The sequence below is a fragment of the Leguminivora glycinivorella genome, chromosome 12 (assembly GCF_023078275.1).
Source record: "Leguminivora glycinivorella isolate SPB_JAAS2020 chromosome 12, LegGlyc_1.1, whole genome shotgun sequence".
Taxonomy (NCBI): domain Eukaryota; kingdom Metazoa; phylum Arthropoda; class Insecta; order Lepidoptera; family Tortricidae; genus Leguminivora; species Leguminivora glycinivorella.
Window position 1 is genome coordinate 21,250,034 of NC_062982.1, and position 18,184 is coordinate 21,268,217.

Genomic DNA, 18,184 nt, shown 5'->3' on the forward strand with positions numbered 1-18,184 from the left:
ACCATTGCCTATTCTTTCAAAATGTGTTAAACTCATTTTTTGAAGGGGTTCAACGGAAAACGTTCGAGAAAACCTCGGCAGGGAGCTTAAGCGTCCGCGTGTGGAAATTCCTCTTAAACCGTCAGTACGCAACCATTTATTAGGGTTCACCATTTAGAAGTAAATACCTACCTAGAAGCAGATGCCTACTCTAAAAATATCCTAAAAACTTTTTAAAGCTCGTAGTTAGGACGGGAAATAATTGGCGGTTAAGGGTTAACTTTACGGTGAAGTGACGTACATCTATCATGCTTGTCATAAACTATGTGGTTTCGGACCCGAGCGTAATTACCCTTAAAGGATTAAATTAAGTTTTGTTTGGGGATAACTCCTAAGCAAAGCTCATTAAAATTTCAAAAATAGGAGTAGGTTCACTTCACACAGTGTTTCGTGCTCAAGAGAAAGAACTATTACTAAGCAAGACAAGACTGTGTATACTATTAGTGAATTTTATGAAATGTTAATGTGAAAATTACCTATCTATCTATCATATATATGCCGGTAAAAGATAGCACATTTTGGCTTAAGCATAAGGACATTTGAACAGTTTATTCGGTACGTGCAAATTTCATCCTAAGAGCGTTTTCACATTATTCGATACTATGTCGGATGTCAAAGGCAAAAATCAAAGACAGCGCCTTTAAAGTATAGGATATCGGTCCGACATCCGATATCGGATCGGATAATGTCAAAACGTATACTTATGGCAATGTTTATCAGGTATGTATTCAGGTCAACAAATACTTACCACTATTTTGAGTATTTTGGGCTTGGTATTCATCCGGAAAGTTTAGTTGCCTACTTACTTATTGACCTACCTCTTAGTTCGTCACGTATCCCGGCCCTTTTTTTTTGTCGGAGTGGGGAATGCGTTACGCACCGTCCCCCCAGCCGCGGGACACGTATTCCGGTCCTGGGTTATCAGTTATCACACAGAAGCACACACACTGCAGGCACACAGAAGTGAGCGATCATGTCGCCCACCCAACTAGCTAGCGAATACAAGGCGCTTTTTTCCGACACAAATCTTTTATCTCAGGTCATAAGGACAATTCACAAATGGTAAGGAACAACAGAGCCTTAAAGGTTGTTCACTCCTTATAGGGACAACCGTTTTGAAGTAAAAGTAACGCACGCTTAGTACTTTCTTATCTTGTATGGTGAGCGAAATTGGGCCCGTATGTGCGATTTACATCAGCGGGGCGGAGCCAAGGCGCGCCTTGGAATCGAGGGAGTTTCAAGCTTCTGTTTTATACAATAGGTAAATTATATTTGTTTAAATAATGTCACCATTTGGGCCATTTTTTTCAAAGTTGTCCACCCCACTTTTTTTGGATTTGGAAATTTTTATGTGGATTCCACTCAGAATCGCGAACTCTTTCAATTTAGGAGAAAAAAAGTGTCCCAAGGTTTTTCCCATTCCGTTACCATATTTTCATACATTTTGTATGGTGGTAATGGAATGGAAGGTTCGAAAAAATGTATGGAAATCTTGGGGCATTTTTTTTCTCCTATCAGGATCGAAAGACTTCGCGATTCTGAGTATTAATCGCGTAAAAAATACCCATGTTACAAAGTGGGGTGGACAACTTTGAAAAAAAAAAAAAGGCCTATTTACTATTAAATCTCTTTTCATCACACCCGTACTTTAAATGTGCTATTGCACGCAGGCGGAGCGTGAGTTATAGAAAAATCGTTCTCCCAAGGGAATAACGAAATTTCTTGTAGCGTACTTAACTTTTTTACATCTTTTTACATATTTTTTACATTGCGAGTGTGATGAAAAACATTGTGTGTAACTCGGGGAGTATGAATATTACTACCTCGAGTCTTTAAATCGCTCCGGCAAGCCGTCGCGATTTAACTTACTCTCGTTGGTAATATTCAACTTCCTCCCCTTGTTGCACAATGTACTATTACAGTTGAATAAATTTTATTAAGAGGGCATTCAACGAAAACGTCGTAATAATGTAAAATTGATAGTTTTAGTCGGCAAAATGCTACACTTTCCGTCATCTAAAAGACTTATTAAGTTCAAGATTCGATTAGGACATCTTCTTAACTTACATGTTGTGAGACTGGATTTTTAAAAACTAACTCACTTAATGAATTATGATTTTTTTTCTGGTGCATGTTTAGGAAAACCCGCGAAAAGTGCTGACTTAGTCCGTCTAATTTGTAAAATTTGGATAGTTTTGAATGCTTCAAGTGGTAAATTTGTATTATGTATATCCTGTACTACAATCATCTGAGACTACTTCTTTGTTATAAGGCTTTAGAATAGAGTAAATGAGGATATGATGAATCCAATTTGTTTCAGAAATCACCTCAGAATAAGTGTCAATTTCTTCGAAAACTTACGTGTTTTTGAAGTAGTTTTAATATAAAAATAATCTGCAACGCTTACTCAAACAGATTTTATGCAAAAGTTTTCTATTAATTGCAATTTAATATTTTTGACGATTTTTTAAAAATGCCTCCTTATTACCGGTTACTCGCGCTTGCGATGTCAGTACCGCGGCAGAGCTTGTAGAGGCAGGACGTATGTTAGTCCGCTCCGCACGCGGCTCGACGATCGCGAAGTTATTTTGTCATTGTGTGCGGCACCCGCCGTGTCCAAAACCGCACTTGTGTGCGTGTTTGGCTGTACTGTTGCATGTATACTGCGACCGAAAACTTTGATCCTTGGGTTGACGACTTTGGTAACTAACTAATTAACTTGACTAATATTTTTAGTAAGTATTATTTATTATTGAATATCATTTGAGGTTACTGACTCGTCTCAACAAAATCTTTGACAATAGATGGTACTCAGGATCTGATGATGAAGTCAGATGGTAGTCATGAGTTCTCATCAACCAGGTCTTGAAACCATTTCGTGTTTGGGCTCGTTTGATTCGCCTCAACAAGATCTTTGACAAGAGGTGATGGTACCCAGGATCTGATGATGAAGCCGGAAGGTAGTCATGAGTTCTCATCAACCAGGTCTTGAAACCATTTCGTGTTTGGGCTCGGTTGATTTGCCTCAACAAGATCTTTGACAAGAGGTGATGGTACCCAGGATCTGATGATGAAGCCGGAAGGTAGTCATGAGTTCTCATCAACCAGGTCTTGAAACCATTTCGTGTTTGGGCTCGTTTGGTTCGTCTCAACAAGATCTTTGACAAGAGATGGTACCCAGGATCTGATGATGAAGCTGGAAGGTAGTCAAGAGAATTCATCAACCAGGTCTTGAAACCACTCCGTGTTTGGGCTCGTTTGGTTCGTCTCAACAAGATCTTTGACAAGAGATGGTACCCAGGATCTGATGGTGAAGCCGGAAGGTAGTCAAGAGTATTCAACAACCAGGTCTTGAAACTCTTCTGTGTTTGGGCTCGTTTGATTCGTCTCAACAAGATCTTTGACAAGAGATGGTAATTACTCTTTTATACTCTGGCGCATCCACTGTCTCAGTGTGTCAACAGTCAACTAAAGCAGGTAGGCGTAGCGTAGAGTTGTATTTCCTTACAAAAAACCAATACATAGATGTGGACCTTCCTGTGCTCCATGCAATTAAAACAACATAATATTTAAAAACCGGCCGAGAGCGTGTCGGGTCACGCTCAGTGCCTACACTGAGCGTGGCCCGACACGCTCTCGGCCGGTTTTTAAAGCCGCGTTGGTAAATAGCCGCTCGGCTCTTCCGTAGTTTTCCATATTTTTCAAAAACTACAGAACCTATCAAGTTCAAAACAGTTTTCCTAGAAAGTTTATAAAGTTCTACTTTTGTGATTTTTAAATATTTTTTTAATATATGGTTAAAAAGTTAGGGGGGAGGACACTTTTTTTTCTTTAGGAGCGATTATTCGCGAAAATATTAATATTATCAAAAAACGATTTCAGTAATTCATTTTTAAATACCTATCCAACAATAAATCATACGTTAGGGTTGAAATGAAAAAAAAAATCACTCCCTACTTTACGTGTAGGGGGGTACCCTAATAAAAACTTTTTTCCGCTTTTTATTTTTGCACTTTGTCGGCGTGACTGATATACATATTGGTACCAAATTTCAGCTCTCTAGTTCTAACGGTCACTGAGATTATCCGCGGACGGACGGACGGACGGAGGGACAGACAGACAGACATGGCGAAACTATAAGGGTTCCTAGTTGACTACGAAACCCTAAAAACACATTTTAAATATTAAACTTATATTGACCGGGATATAGACCGTGAATATAAGTCTAATGAAAATAACCGTGAATCATTCAAAACTCTTACATTTTAAATATAAAAAAACTACTTAAAATTAAAGAAAACCGATCTTAGTTCCATTATATACAGAGTGGGGCCTGTAACAAAGGCGAAGAATTGAACTGTAGGCTATTCTCCTTATACTGATCAACATTTATTCAGTGACTTTTAAAAATTATGAAGTCTTTAAATTTTTAATTTTTCATACAAAATAAATATTAGCTTCAATGTACGCCATTATTGTTGTCATTGACGTTGTCTGTCACACTTTAGACTTAACAGAATTCGCAATACATTACCTCTTAGAAAAAACTTTCAAGGGTGATAAAAATCAAAATACAAGTTATTTTTAAAAGTCGCCGAACAAATGTTGATCAGTATAAGTGCGTTTTCACATTATCCGATCCAATATCGGATGTCGGACCGATATCCCATCGCCATCTTGGATTTTTTCTATTGAAATGCTTCCGACATCCGATATCGGATCGGATAGTGTGAAAACGGCTTAAGGAGAATAGCCTAGAGTTCAATTCTTCGCCTTTTTTACAGGCCCCACTCTGTATATGTACCTAGAAAACATCATCATCTTCCTTGCGTTATCCCGGCATTTGCCACGGCTCATGGGAGCCTGCGGTCCACTTTGACAACTAATCCCAAGATTTGGCGTAGGCACTAGTTTTTACGAAAGCGACTGCCATCTGACCTTTCAACCCAAAGGGTAAACTAGACCTTATTGGAATAAGTCCGGTTTCCTCACGATGTTTTCCTTCACCGAAAAGAACCTAGAAAACATATCATATACAAAATAAAATAAAACTAAGAAAACGGATTATATTCATTATACGCGATATAATCTGATTCCATAAATTTATTTCATGAGTAACTATCGCGGTGACAGAAGACAATATTATATACACAATTTATTATATTATAAAAGTTTTTTAATTTATTTCTTCCAAGGCTACACACGTTTTAATAAAAAAAACTGTGATAAGTTTAATAATTAAACTAAAAGGTCAAGTATTTATGCACGAAATCATGTATGCAAATATGTAATATATATGGTGGTGTTTTTACGCAAGTATCAATAATGGTTAGTCCGCAACGCCACTGACGGCGTGGCGGTACCGACCATGAATGCTATCCCTTTCGCTCTAGTCGCACGTAAGGTTGGTTCGAAGAGGATCGCACGCTATGTCTGTACCGCAGGCTACAATCGTTATGCTTCTGGTTATAGTGTGCGTCTGCACACAGGCGCACGACAGCGCCGCCGGCGTCGAAATGCGAGCAAGCAGATTTTTTGAAAGCGCTCTTAACTAGGATGCGCATGGGTTAATTTTTAACCATATTCATATCTTTATGAGATGACGTCCGATAGAGATAGTTTAGTTTAGTTTAGTTTATTTATCTCGTTTATACAAATTTCACACAATTAAAATTTACATTTCAGCTTATATTACTATTCGTATAACGATCGTTACAAAAGAAATAATAAAATTAAAATTACAAATAAAAATGGAAAAAAGTAGTGTGAACAAAAAAAAAATATTAAAATGTCATATTGGTAAAATATGAAAGAAAAAGATATGCTGCACCGACTACCAAGTACTTGGGGTGAAGGGCAAGCAAATTATTTTATTTATTTCTTTATGATATCTTTATAATTCATAATAGTAGTAGTAGTAATCACTTTATTGTGTACAACAGATTCATATACATACAGTTTACAGGAACAGAGGTACAAAGGCGAACTTATCCCTATAAGGGATCTCTTCCAGCTAACCTTAGATAATATACTCTTAACTTTATTTGTGCGTTTATAATTTAATTTATTTTGATTGGTTACTTTATCCTATATTACAAAAGCTGTTTCCAATTGTAGGTACTTAAGTATGGTTTCCAGATTAAATTTTTTTAATCGTTTTTAGTTTTAAATGAGGTTCATAGGATAAGCACCGGAGAGTTGATTTATATGAGTCGCCTGAGCGCGTTATAACACTTTTGCACATATATACATTCATCCATTGTTGGTGCCGACTGTACACAGTGCATGTGCAACACAGATAAATCGTGACATTGTAATGAGTTTTAACTTCTGATTAGCAGAAACGTCTGCAATCGATGCCACTAGGCTTAGAATAAATTTAAAAGTGGAAAATGTCTACCTTGGGTGAGACTTGAACTCACGGCCTCTGGATCGAAAAAAATTTTAGCATGGTTAGCGCATCGTAACTGGTGAATTTCCAATATGACTTGGAACTCCGGTTGCCGTTTAAGAAGTTTGACACTCTTACGGTAGATGTCGTTACGGGTCCCATTGACCTTAGTAGTGGAAAATTTCGCTGGCTTGCTTGAAGTCTTGGTGGCTCAGTTGGCAGAGCGCTGGAGTATCGATCCAGAGGCCGTGAGTTCAAGTCTCACCGAAGGCAGACATTTTCCACTTTTAAATTTATTGTAATGAGTTTTATACAACCTTATTACTTTACTTTGTATCACATTTTTATCATTTTCAGCATTAGCTGATAATGTTCCAACATGTCAAAGTCCCCATTTAAGCTGTCTAATATTTTATATGAACATGTCCCGTGAGTAACACAACAAGGTGACAAATGATCGCGTTTAGGTTCACAGCTACCAATAGCCTTCAAATCATAGAATTACACGTGTCACAAAGTCGCGGATATAGTTCATATTACAGTGAAAACTGGATAAGTGGAATCGCAAGGGACCGGCTGTTTTGTTCCGCTTATCCAGGTTTTCCATTTATCCAGTTTTCCAATTAACCAGGTTCAAATAAAACGTCTTCTCACTTATAGAGGCTCTCGCTAATAGAGGATGTCGATGCTAGTAATGTCGCTTATAGAGGTCACGTACAGTCAGCTGCAGAGAAAAGGAGACCCCCTGCCATACAAATTTCTATGTAAGGGGGTCTACTTTTCTCCGCAGCTGACTTTACATGCTATTAGAGCAGGCGCTAAGTCGGGAAAACTAAATATATCTTTTATTTAATATACATGTAGATATTTAAAAATATTTTAAGCGGGTTACTCACGTATTAAGTCGATATAGCGTTCGACATGTTTCGGTTCAATTTCGAGAACCTTTCTCAAGAGTAGCGACACCCCGCCTTTACATGTCGAGACATACATACATACATGTAGATATAAATTAACAAAAAATAGGTTTAATCCTGACTTCTAAAAGCAATCAAAATAATCCACAGTACTGTTCTACAAAAACAATATCTTTCCTTTGTTATGAAGTAACTTATATTTAAACAAAACCACTTCTAATATTGATTTATGCAAGAAACCAGTATGGTTAAATAAATCAATATACCGATTGTACTTTAATGAAAAAAATCGATTTTTTAAATTTATCCCGAAGAGATAAACACTTGATTGTGTGCTTAGGCATTGCTTATCTAATAACAGCACGGCACCGCAACGCAGCTAAAACCAAACTGAACAATGTGTAATCTCATCCAAAATATATAGCTAAAACATAAACCAATTTTCCACTCATAGAGGTTGCGGAGACGACTACTTCCAGTTGCAGAGGTAAAAATAAGAAATTTCCGAAAAAATGGATTCCACTTATAGAGGTCCCAAAATTCCACTTATAGAGGTAATTCGTTGTTAAGGGACCGGGACCGAGAACTTAGGTCCACTTAAAGAGGTTTTCCACTTACCCAGGTGCCACTTATCCAGTTTCCACTGTATAGGTATATATCGTCACTACTAGAGGTGTGCGCCGACCGGCGTGGCGTACGCCGCCGGTCATTTTTGCCACGCCGACGCCGCCGATCATTTCACCGGCGTGAAATCGGCGTGAGATTGACGTGAAAATAATTCCTAATTTTTGGCTTGTTCTATGTTATTCATCCTGTAGAGGTGTGTGCCGATTAAAAATTGATCAGCAACGGCTTTTGCCAAAAATCGGCGGTGGCGGCGTGTTTCCGGCGTGAATTTGGCCTGACCTTGAATGGAACCTCGTAAGTCCCAGACCATTTTTTTTCAATTTTGATTTTGGAACTTTCTTTCATATTCGAAGTTCAAAACTCGAATTTAATTTTTACCTACTTGTACTAGTACGCGGGGTCTTAGGAGGTGTTTCTTATATAAAAATCATACGTATACTTTGATATAAACAGTGAGTTAAATAACACACGTAAATGAACACGGGATAGGAAAAAACACTGATAACCCTAATAATTATCCGTTGATAGCTCAAAATATTTTTTTATCATTGTTGGCTTCCATTAAATAATTCATTTTCTAAATTACCATGAATCTGCAAGGTACACTTTCTTTATGAGGACCTTTAGTTGGAAGCTGGTAAAGAGGTCTTAGCATCGGTGGAGCACTGCAATCCTATGAGGTACAAGACCTTACAGTCCAAAAAAATCTGGAACTTCCTGGATTCAACATGCATGAGTAAGGTTTTTTAATCACAAAGAGCCGTCACAATAGATCACTGCTGGTCGGCGTGACGCGGAAAGGCCCACAATACCCCCCAATAATAATCGGAGGAACCCGAGGAACACACATCGTCAGCACAACCACAGGAATTCCATTGTGCGCAGTCAATTGATGAGTGTCGAGAAAAAAAAAGAGGTTTACACACAACTATGGTGGAAACGAATGTCCAGCATATAGCTCTCGGCATACAAATTTGGGTTGGATGCAGATAGTTGATTCAGAAAACTGGTTTTGTTTTTTGCGTCGTGCAGCAATGTCAGCACTGATTAATTTTCCATATGTTAATGCGATAGATACCCGGATCGGTAGTCCAAAGTAGCAACGAATGGTTACCGTGCTACCGCAGCCAAGCCGGGAAAGACCAAAAAAGAGATAAAAGGACGACCTCGACGCATTTTTATAATGACTGGCGGGAGCGGACAGCAAACTGTAATGAGTGGCGATAAAAAGGACAGGCCTTTGCCCAGCAGTGGGCCACATATTAGGCTACATAAAAAATCTTCATTAGAACATGAAATTGTGTCACAGGACTCATGATAAAAAGTTTATTTATGTACTTTGTAACGCCGGTTATAGAAATGCCGTTTTTTTTTTAAAATATTACATGTTTTTAATTATTACGCCGATCACGCCGATTACGCCGACGCCGCCGGCCATTTTTGGCCCGGACGCCGCCGCCGACGATTTAGCCACCGGCGCACACCTCTAACTCACTACTTTTAAAAAAACTTGTATCTTCGTCTGTCAATGAAAAGAAATTTGTAGTAAGTATGTATGGAATGCATATAGACTTACTGCGTTTTAACTTTGAGGAACAGCGTGAGATACGAGATTTTTTAAAAGTAGTGACGATATGGCACTATTGCCTAAACTTATTTGTTGTCAATCTCTACAGGAATTTCACGCCTTGCCGTTACCTTATAGAGGTAGGAGGTAGGTATAAAAAAATCGGAATAAGAGCAAGGCAAACAACTCGTATCATCAAAGACGACTACTGACGAAAATGACGAATGCACTACCTTACTAACTACTACTCTTCAGTTTATATTAAATAGAAAATAAACAGTCACCGGCAAAAATAAGTGATGATTTCTGTACCTTGTCGCTGTTAATCGTTTGACAATTTCGTATGACATTTCAAACACGACGTTGAAGTGACAAGGTACAGGAATCATCACTTATTTATGCCGGTGACTGATCATCTTACATACGTAAAACCACGAACGCTGAAAACAATATACTCTTTTTTTGGGCAAGGCATAATTCTATAAATACTTCATATCACAGTTTTACAAACTTCCCTACTCACATGAATGATACTTATTTTAATAGCAGATTACGTTAAATCCTTTACAATAAAGAGAATTCTTTCTCTATATTATTTAATCACAATAATTGCCCCCGAAAAGGTAATGGCAGGGTATTGCCCTTACGCCCTTCGTTTAACATCCAACAGGTAAATAAAGGGTAAAAAAGATTTAACGAAAAAGCACTTTAATTAGATTTAAATGACTAAAGCTATTTATTGAAATGTTTGATTGAAGATAGGCAATGTTATAGAAATAGTTGTAGAATGAATTACAGATAGGAATTAGTAAGTTGAAAATTTCAGTACATGCGGTGTTTTTTTACGCTCTAGTGCGAGAAGTGGTTTCATTTCTTGCCAGGTCGAAACTTCGGAGGACCATCTGTACTGGTAAATGATGTACGACACACGTGCGAAAAGAAAATTTCGTGTTTTAATTTATCGCGACTCGTTTCGAACTTCTTTTTTTACGCACTTGTACCGTAATGTACTATTTTCTCATTATTAAGACTGCCTAGTGTTTATTAATCTTATTATGCATTGTTATTTTATTACTGCTTGCTAATTTGCCTGCCTACAAAATCATATAAAAAAGTAACTCCGCATAATTTCTGGTAAAATCACTGTTTATTTGTTTATTTTCATACTCAGCTTTTAGGGTCTAATATAACTATGTCCACAAGATCCATCAGTCACCTAACCATTTTTTCATCACACCCGCACTTTAAATGTGCTATTGCACGCAGGCGGAGCGTGAGTTATAGAAAAATCGTTCTCCCAAGGGAATAATGAAATTTCTTGTACCGTACTTAACTTTTTTACATCTATTTACATATTTTTTACATTGCGAGTGTGATGAAAAACATTTTGTGTAACTCGGGGAGTATGAATATTACTAACTCGAGTCTTTAAATCGCTCCGGCAAGCCGTCGCGATTTAACTTACTCTCGTTAGTAATACTCAACTTCCTCCCCTTGTTGCACAATGTACTATTATTTAAATGGCTGGTATACGAAGATTACGAAGTCAAGTTAATTTAACCAATAACCAATAAAATTATGACAATTTAGACTGCTTCAAACAACCTAATCAAAATCATTATCAAACGGACTTTTTAGTCAAACCAAAGTAAAAGTCAATACAGATAAGTTTGGCTGCTAGGAAACGGGCTAGCCTTGACATTGGGCCGTGGTGGTGGTGATAATACACTGATTAATTTTTATTGTAGGTTCTTTTTGCTATTTTTTACATTACTCGTATTATGTTCACTGACAAGTTTGCGCTTTCACTAACCACAACGAAAAGAGGCGTGGTTTCAAAGTTACATTTATTTACAGTACAAGTTACCTACATTGATCTTAGATAATTTGTAAAACCTAATAAACATGTTCAGCTTCAATAAAGTTCATCTAAAATTTTATTAAAAGTGAATCAAAATCAGTACTGGAAATTGGTATTACCGGTTCTTGACATGCCTACTTAACACCTAATGAACATGAATTAATGAGTTTCCTAATTTTTATACTAAAGGAGGAACTGAAAAAATTCACTGCTAATCCATTGTTATGCAATCCTTTTCCATTTATCCTTTAATATAAAAATGTAACATAAACATATCTTGACAGAAAATGTGTATTTTGATATCCAACTTTTACATATTTTTGAAATTTTCTTAACTCGGTAATCAAAGGCTGGCACCCTATCTTCTAAACTTCGTTTCTATCCTGCTATTCCTATTTTCTATTCTTCACTCTGTTCCAAGTTGAATTATCTGCTACAGTAGAAAAATAAATTAATATTCAGGAAGAATCATGGATAAAATACAGGTTTTTTTTTTATCCCAGAAAGGTCAGCAAGAGTAAGTATGGCTAGCTCTCTTTGGACTCTTTTGATCCCTCAACACATTGATAAGCATTTGTTCCAAGTACATTCAACCAATTGGAACCCTAGCACACTGTAGAACTATGTCATATTGACATTATAAATCAGATTGTAAGACATCTCTTACTGTTTGTCATTTTGACATGGTTGTAGAGTGGCCTAGGGTTCCAATTGGTTAACAGTACATACATCAGCTACTTGTTACTTGTATGGATATGGAAATGCATGAACTTAAAATAAAATATAAATACTCATCAATGTTTAAACAATCAAACAAACAAACAGATAAGGCCAGATACATTTACCCATTTTGACCTTACTAAAACAACAGTAATCATCCAATTTACTAATCACTTCAATTACTAATTCAATTTACTTGTTCACATTAATACAAAGGTTATATTGATTAGGCAGATTAGACCACAATCATACTGACATTTTAGTGACTGGAAAACAGCTTAAATATTAATGTTGGTGTCTAATTTGTGAGTTTTGTGACTGGTAATTCAAAAAAAGTGTTTTTGACTGAATAGTCAACACATCAAGGATCCAAGTATGAATGTATTTAAATCCTAATATGAAAGGACTTTAATAAGAGGATTAAATACTCTTGGAAGCTGGGTGCTTTAAATTGAATTACTCATTTGGTTAACTTGATTCCTTGCAATTTAATGGAAGAGCGGAGACTTCTGACACAAGTATTTTATATTACTTAAATAGTCTTGTTTGGTTTCTATGTAGGTACAATCTGTGTAATCAATAAATTGTTTCTCATTTTCGTTTTACTTTTTTCAGTCTTTAAAATTATTTTTTGATAAGTAAAAAGCATCAAAGAACTGGAATTATTGTGAATTTGTGACATGATGGAAAGAGTATTAATCTGATGTTTCTAGGGTTCCGTACCTCAAAAAGGAAAAACGGAACACATAGAATCACTTGTGCGTTTGTCTGTCCGTCTGTCACAGCCAATTTTATCATGTAAACTCATTGTTATAAACTATGAGCTATCTATAAGCATTGTATAATATCACAGTGTATTGATTATTGTAATGTTGTGTAAACAGTAAACATATGAAATGATATCACATTGCATACATCAATTCTTTTAATATAACATAAGGTACATCAGGGTAATTTTGAATCACAGAAAAGCTTGGGTAATTTCAAAAGGGAAATCTTGATATAATGGAAATAATGTTGTTTTTTGTGTGACTTTCAAAATTAGATGACGTTCGAAATTACCCTAATGCACCTTACATAAATTATTGATGACAGATCTGACCTAGCAGATAGTGACCCTACCTGCTAAGCCATAGTCCTGGGTTAGAATCTCGATTAAGACACCTATTTTATGGAGAACTATTTCCGAGACCAACAAAGATTGGCAGAGTGGGAAATCTTGTAACATTTGATAGTAACAAATTGTCTTGCCTGTTCATAAAAAGGATCTGGGGGGTTACCATGATGTACTAAAGACGTTCAGTTTAGGTTGAGAGAAAGGGACACAGCTATAGCAGTTACATAGCTCCGTCCCTCTCTCTCAACCTAAACTGAACGGCATTAGCATGTCATGGTTACCCCCCTGATTTGAATGGTAGCCAAGTGCCCTATTTAATGAGATATTATTTTACTTCTCATGTCATCAAGAAACATTGTCCGAGACAAAGATTATAAATCAGACAACCACATGGTGTCTGACTCATAACATGTGTCTTACTCATAACATCTCACATGGTATGTTTTGTAAATAATCTTACTTAGTTTATTTTCGTAACTCCGAAATCTCATGACTTGTGTTTTAGGACTCACAGATGGGTCTCATTTTACCTAGTAGGCAAATGTGAACTTGTGATGAATAATAATTGTGTCGCTTAACTTCAAAACTGGGTAAATCCATTCTGCTATAAGGTTGATTATCTTTCAGATCATATTATAGTTTTTCATATATTCAACTGTAAAGCAGAATCAATTTACCCAAGTTTGAAGTTAAGCTACACAATTATAAGTCTGTTTTGGACAAATTATGTGGGGCAGTGGCAAATAACAACATGAAACACTTTATACATTGTAATTAAATTATTAACTTTGATTAATCAATTCCACTTTTTTTTATATAATTTAAGATCTTAGGATCAAATAATATTCTGAACCTTGTTAAAATATATTTTATTGGTACTGAAAAGGGCAAAATGCCCAAAAAAGAAATGTTATGAGAAAATGATATTTGTGTTTCCAATGTGCAAAGATTGTCTGTTTTTAATTTTTAAGATAATTAATAAGTTTTACATGTAAGAATTTCATTAAAAATTAAGTCATGAGGAAGTTCTGTTTATACAGCATCCTAAGATTAGATATTAAGGTATTATTCACTGCACAAAATAAAATATAAAGTGTATGTAACATAATCCTAAAATTCCATTCGAATTTTATGTTTTACACACTGTGTTTCAGAGAGGTCTTGGTAGTTATTTATTTTATTATTCAGACTAAAACAGGTATTTTGGAATGTCTTTTCATAGCCACAATTACTATTCAATATTATAAACATTTAATCAAGTTAAATAAAATTCTTAAGTGTTACATATGGATTATTTTCACTCTAACCAAAAGAGTCCCTGGTTATTTCGCAAAAAATAAATTAAAAGCACGATTGAAAGCCATTTAGACTTCATTTATTAGCTTCAAAGGATCTGTTCGACATGTAAGTTTGATTATCAATAAGATATGCTTCTTATTTCAGAATTAAGACGAAAACTACGAAACATGATATTTTTTTGTTTGTGATGATGTTTTGCCGACTTCTGTCTAGGTAATTTCTTAAGAATTCAGCGATTTATCGCAAAGACCAAACCGCTTGCGATAACCTAAGGCCAAGGAATCTCTACTTCCATGAATTAATCAGTACCTGAACAATTTAGATTACTTAATAGACCATAATCGTAGCATCCTATATTCAATAGTTCAGTAACTTTACTAAGCTTTCAACGATTTACTGTAATTTCTAAAACATATAGCGAAACATAAATACGTACCCTTATAAGTACGCTGCCGAAATGAAATTGTCCAACAGTCCAGCGAAAAAAACCATTATCACATACAACACACACAATTCACAGGTTCCACTAACACAACACCATTTATAAATTATTAAATCCACACCCGCGCAAATGATAAAATCAGTTTCTTATTGACATAAACACAAACTGAGCGTCCGCCATATGCAGGTACGTTCCGCACATATCACTCGTGAATATTTTTCTGTCAGCCCGTTCGAAAGCTCAGGACTGTGGTGACCACATCGTATGTAATAATTCACGTTTGAGAACGATTGCATGAAAGTTTGAGATATTAAAGCTAGAGAATATCATATTGAACCTGCTGTGAAGATAAAAAAAGCATTTAGTTATTTTATATGAGATAAATTTGCATTTTCTCATAACATGTCAAGTTTTTGTAACTGAGTTTCAAAACCACATTACGTCATGAAGCGTGAACTCAGAACGCACGAGGATTTGCAACTGACTTCAAGCGAATGCGGCGACGCGGCAACTTCAGTCCGCTCCAATCCCGACGAGCTTTGATTTCGATTTACGGAGAAGCGTAGATGCACGCGGAAAAGGGATAGCCGATATTATATCTTTCAAGTCAACGGCCTCTGTTTAGATACGGCGCGAATTGGGTATTATTTACTTAGACTGTGGTAATGATATCTTTTACTGAAGATCTTTTTCTTCAATCCGTGTAGGCAATCTTACTGCTTACTTTAACGAAAATTTTATTTTTAATTAAAAGTTGTCTAAGATTATTCCCTTAGTGGCCATACAGGATTGCAAAACCAGAGCCATGGCAGAGCCTCTACAGTATAGGTACTTATCAGAGGGCCTTCCGCTAACACATAGCTAACACCGAAGTTATCTTACTCCAATTTTACAAAACTATTTAAGAATATGTAGGTACTATATTCAAGATAGGGGCCTAAGTGTATAAAATAATCCTACTTTAAGTATACCTAAATAGGAGGTACAAAATATTTATAGAAGGTACTTATTAACAGATTTTATAAATTACCTACTACTTTTGTAACACACATTCAAATTCGAAAAGTGATCAAATTGCACTCAAATTGCCACAGCAAATTGCATTATATTTATAGAAGGTACTTATTAACAGATTTTATAAATTACCTACTACTAATGCAATTTGCTGTGGCAATTTGAGTGCAATTTGATCACTTTTCGAATTTGAATGTGTAAGTAGTTCGTAATGTTCGTATTGTTTCTTGGCACCTTCAGATGAGCTCAGACGCTATGAACTCTCGGAGAAATGTTTAGGTAAAGGGCCGGAAAAGATTGGAACGGAAGCACCCGCTAAACGGCCCGTTCTCAAGTGTCCGTTGACCGTGCAAAACTATACTCAGACTCGCCTACTCTGTCAGTCGAAAGAGGCGCGAAATTCAAAGCACTGTACAATCTCAGTAACTTATAACCTACTGTTAGGTAATAAGATCACGTTTTTAGTGCGAGTGGCCTTTTCTTAAAATGCGATACATATCTCATAAATGAGCATTTCTTTTTTTTTTCGCCACTTTTATGAAATGTGATATTTTTGAAAAAAAAAAATGCTATTTCTACTCAGAATCACTAGCTTTTTCAATCCTAGTAGTTAAAAAAATTGTCTCATACGATTTTTTCTTATTTTGTTACCATTTTCCGTACATGATGTTGTGTGGGGTAACAAAAGAGGAACGTAAGAAAAATGTATGGGAATTCTGGGACACTTTTTGTCTCCCAGTGAGATTGAAAGTACTCGTGATTCTGAGTACAATTGACAATTGATGGCAAAAAAAAAGAAATGCTCAAATCATAATCATCATAAATCGTCTCTTTCTATTGCAGTATTTGCAATAAAGAAGTTCAATCTTCAACACTAGCACGCGTCGCTCACGCACGAATGCAGTGCATCCGTAATATCCCCAGCGGACGTGTGTTCATGCCTTTATAGTGCCACTGGGAAATATGGCGAATGTGTTACGGGCTTTAGATTAACGCTGCAGATTAGGATAGATGTGTGATACAGTGAAATCATGATTGAAAGATAAAAGAAACAGATATGTTCAAGAACTTTATTCGTACACGTTAAACTTCCGTGAGACATATTCAAATAATTAATTGAAATACGGTTGTACTCACGTTATTGCAAAGTTTGCGGAGTCTAGCCGTCGCGTGAACTCCTATACGCCTGAAGAGGGGCCTCCGAATTGGCCCGAAACATGTCGCAGCAATAGCGATATAATAACGTGAGTACAACCGTATTTCAATTAATTAACTTTATTCGTCAATACAAATCGCTCGACATGTCCGATTCTCCTTCTTTCTTGTATCTGTGGGTATATCTTAATGAAACAACTATGTTTTATAATACTTGTATTATGGTTTAACTAAATGAATTTAATTACAGCTCAGTTTTCTTCAACGCTACACTTCTTGTTTAAAGTTTTGAGAGTTTCGAGAGAGTGTCCATAGACAAAAAAAAACAGGTGCTTAAAGCATGGCTGCCAGACATGCCATTTACTGACAATGGTATCGGATGATTACAATGTACAACTCATATCTACTAGCCGTTCAAGCCATATTTTGCGCTTCTTTTTTCTGGTTTTTAACCCCCGACGCAAAAACGACAGGGTGTTATAAGTTTGACGTGTCTGTCTGTTTGTCTGTCTGTCTGTCTGTCTGTCTGTGTGTGTGTCTGTCTGTGGCATCGTAGATCCCAAACGGATGAACCGAATTTGATTTAGCTTTTTTTGTCTGAAAGCTGTTAGTCGGGAGTGTTCTTAGCCATGTTTCATGAAAATCGGTCTACTATGTCGCGGTCGGGGGTTTTGTCAAAATTTTAATTTTGTGGTTAGGTTATCCATGTATCTATTAAGATTTTTTGACAGATATGCGAGAACACAATTACTTTCCTATACGACAATAATGAATACACACTCGAACAGCCAACGAGATCACATCAAAGCTTAATGTAAGCAATATTATGCTCTTAACCCTTTGTCTGAGTCCCGTGACGCGAGCGCGGTAACGACCGTGAGTGTTTGGGTTATCGTTCATTGGTCCCTGACAGCGTGTTTATAAGATCATTATCATCACTCATTATAGAGAGAGATGCACTTACGGAGTTATGACATGGTTATGACGTCATCTAAAAAAACTACCAACTTCCTAGCAAGTGGATCTCGGACTACT

The 18,184-nt window shown here is 36.4% G+C and overlaps 1 protein-coding gene across 5 annotated transcripts in view; it reads right to left on the reverse strand.

Moving 5' to 3' along the window:
- The window catches only part of LOC125231646 (tyrosine-protein phosphatase Lar), a 771,198-nt gene extending 756,054 nt beyond the window's left edge, over positions 1-15,144 (reverse strand). For all 5 annotated transcript variants that reach the window (XM_048137134.1, XM_048137132.1, XM_048137131.1 and 2 more), the window contains exon 1: positions 14,975-15,144. The gene's annotated coding sequence lies outside the window, so the exon portion shown is untranslated. The remainder of the gene's footprint in view (positions 1-14,974) is intronic.
- Between the last annotated feature and the right edge of the window lie 3,040 nt (positions 15,145-18,184).